We start from the raw sequence: 3893 nt of genomic DNA, 5'->3' as shown, positions 1-3893 counted from the left end.
ACGAAAAGATTGTGGATTGGAACCAATCTCATCTAAGCAAAACTAACGGAAGTGGGCAAAAGCTTTGTTAGCTTCCGCAACTTTATGAGTCTCTTCCTTCTTCCGTATGGCACTCCCAGAATTTCTGGCGGCATCTATCAATTCATCACTCCACCTGAAAGCCATACTTCGACCTGAGCGTTTTCGACATGCGATAAATGACCACCGGATGGCCAATACACACACACACACACACACACACACACATATATATATATATATATATATATATATATGTACATATATATACATGTACATATATATATATATATATGTACATATATATACATGTACATATATATATATATATATATGTACATATATATACATGTACATATATATATATATATATGTACATATATATACATGTACATATATATATATATATATGTACATATATATATATATACATGTATATATATATATATGTATACATACATATATATATACATGTATATACATATATATATACATGTATATATACATATATATATATATATATATATATATATATATATATATATATATATATATATATATATATATATACACACACACATATATATGTATATATATATCTGAAGAAAATTTCTTCACTTCGCTCTCTATCTAGCCTTAATAAGCTTTGTAAAAATCTTACCATTCTTACTTAGACTTTAACTTTTTCCGTTTTGAGCGTTGACTCATTTCACTATTAATATCATCCAACTGGTACCATGTTCTTGACACTTCAAGGATTTCATACTGATCTTTCAATTAATCTTGCAATATTTCCTCCCTTGTGTACCCAATTTATCTTCTCCATCCTTATTTCTCTTTATAGCTTACTGTCTCATCTTTCACTTGGTAATCAGATATTTCACGTATCATGACAACTAGACTTGTAAAACACCATAGACGATTTGAATCTCAAAAGAATTGACTCACTATAGAGATGCTTATATATATATATATATAGAGAGAGAGAGAGAGAGAGAGAGAGAGAGAGAGAGAGAGAGCGATGCTAAGTAAGAGCAAGGGGTTTGAGGGTAAGAGGGGCCATGCCGCCGCCGAAGGCGGTGCCATTTTACTAGTGTAAGTAAAAGGGAAGGAAATTTTTTTTTTTGGCTTGGAGATTGCACAACAAGAATATACTTGTAATTAGCGCTGCCAATCTAATCAACTTGGGTTATTTGCGTCGACTCCTCTTTGCTCTCTCCCTCTCTCTCACACGCACGTGAACACACACACGCACACGCACCCACGATCTCACAAAGGCGTGGCAGTGACTCTGAACAGCATTAGGGACTCTTGAGCGAAGTATAGCTTGTGCCATTATCACTTTGCAACAAATGGTTCTATTTATTCGTAACATTCAATTTATTAGGGTAGAGGAAAGAATGTCAACGTTGATGCTCAAATGTACTTTTATTAAGAGTAGCTCAAAGAATCAAGCTCCTGATGGTGTGCATCACATGCCAAAGATTTGTAGTATATGGTTTAATTGAAGTCACACTTCGGAAGTAAATCATCATCAAATATGCTCAAATGGAAGGGCATAATTGTACTTGTACTTTGTGTCAAAAGTCGATCCCAAAATGTGGTTATCAGTTGTCCAACCCTCGCAAGAATGGAAGGTTAGAAGTCAAAGGATGTCGATAGCAATTAACTGTATTTTGGTTCAGCATAGTATGATCAATGCATTGTGTGCTCACAAGCCATATCCACCAAAAAAGAAAAAACCATACGTTGATAGGGAGAAGGGCTACCAAACTCACACTCCAACACCCACACTTGATACAACCTTGAGCACTTTTTTGCAAAATCACAATTTGTGAGTGGATTGTATTAAGCACAACATAGAAGACAACAACCTTGAGCACTTCTCGCGGTCACCTGGTAAACACAACAAAGATACAAATTTGCCTTATTGGCCCCAAGCAACAACCCCAGTAAGCTCCACAAGCTTCAGCTTGATCATCTATGTCGAGCAAGGCCACACTAGCTTGCATGCACACAATCTCGATGAGACTTGCTCCATTGTCTCGCAACTGTATGTCAGACGTGGCGCTCCAATCATCAAAACGTTGGCCCCTCGAAACTCTTCTCTCTGTCGTCCTTTCCAATTCGCAAAACATTGCCATCTTCCCTCTTCTCGAGCCTTGGCAAAATTGGCCTCTTTTCTCCAACGGCAGCCATTGTTGTCTCCCCTTGGAGCTCTTATCTTTGGCCTTTAAACATCAGCCTGCACTTATTTTCTAACCCAAAACAAAGAGTATGGGGTACCCAATCATATTAAATGTAAAAACAATGCGCTTGTAGAAAAATGACAAGTTCTTGGCGGAGCAAGTGTTCTTGGAAGTGGCGAGGGTTTTCTCGAGGGGCCATTGTGACTGGGCAAGGATACTAGAAAAGGCCATGACCACCTAGATTAAGGTGATCAAAGGGAAGGGCCAAAAGCTATACACATGCACCCCAATGTGGCAGGAGTTGTACAACCAGGTGGCCCACGTCCAATTTGGCAGACATGCCAAAGCCCAGGGCCAAGATAAAGGAAAGAAGCGAGGCAGTAAAGCAAGTGGTGACAAGGTTTTGGAACCCAAGAAAAGTAAGAAAGTGCATGAACCACCTGCCCCCAAGCAGGAAGGTACCAACACCTCATAAACAAGTTTGCAAAAGGCACCTTGGTCTTCTTACAAAATCTCATAAACCACGCATCCAACCAAGGCCAGCAGTCAGCTCAAGATATAATGAAGGGGCTTATATGAACTTTGATTCCCAAAGCCAAGCCACCCAGCACTTTAGTTTTGCCAAACCCAAGAACCACATCGGGCAAGGAAGACACAGGGACAAGCCAGAGAGAAGGAAAGAAAAAGGTGCAAGCAGAGCTTGTCCTAATGAGGACATGGCAATTCAGCATGACAAAACCCATGACCTCGCTCGGGTCAGAAAGTTGGAGTAGCCTCAGGGGGTTTTGCCATTTAAGACAATGCCAGTAATTACCATCAGCCATAAAACCTCTCTTACTCTCTCTCACTTTGCATACACACTTCGGTTCGGGGTTGCACTCAATTACACCGCAATCGGCAACACAATCAAAGAGCATGAATAGAAGAAAGGAGGGGGAGCGAGGAATCAACACCAGAAAGGGAGAAAAAGACAAGCTTCTTCTTGCACAAGCTTACAATATTTCCATGGCTTACACAAAGGAAAAACTCCTCTCGTTGGTCGTCAAAATTTAAAAAGCCCTTTACACTGTTTTAAAACACTCTCTTATAGGGAGGTTACATTTAAAAAAGAAACCAAAAGAGGGGTGTTTCTTGACTCATGTAGCTCGTTCAGCTCCCTTTGACCTTTCTTTTCCCCACTTTACATCCCCTTAGCCTTTCATTTTTATCATATTTGATATCTTGGTGACAGCTTGGCAAGTGTCCTCAATTCATACACATGTGAAGCACCTCAAGAAGCTCCTTTTGGCGTGACAACTCATTTGGGTCCACCTTCCCTCAATTAAAAGCTTTTTACCATTTATGAGCCCGCATGCACCACCCTTAACCGAACAAGCCATGTCATCATCATCCTCGCACCAACAGCACCGCTTAGAGGGTAGCCACCATTGCCACACAGCACCACACCCGTCGATGCACGTGCAATCACTGCGTCCACAGAGAGACGTAGCCACCCTCTAGAGGGGACTCCCTCTCTCTCGCTTTGTTGCTTATGAGGGTGGCGCCCTTTAGGTTATATGCCTTGCAAGTTTGGCTTCGGGTACCCCATGTGGGATCAAGGCAATGCCATGTGGTGCTCCCCCACCCCTTGGCCTTTAAGGCCCCTCCAAAAACCCCAAATGAATACCGGAAATTCCATGCCTTTTG

The sequence above is a fragment of the Adiantum capillus-veneris genome, chromosome 16 (genome assembly GCF_014529385.1).
Source record: "Adiantum capillus-veneris isolate H3 chromosome 16, ASM1452938v2, whole genome shotgun sequence".
Classification (NCBI taxonomy): Eukaryota; Viridiplantae; Streptophyta; class Polypodiopsida; order Polypodiales; family Pteridaceae; genus Adiantum; species Adiantum capillus-veneris.
The sequence above is the reverse complement of the archived record's forward strand: the minus strand, read 5'-3'. Positions refer to the sequence as shown.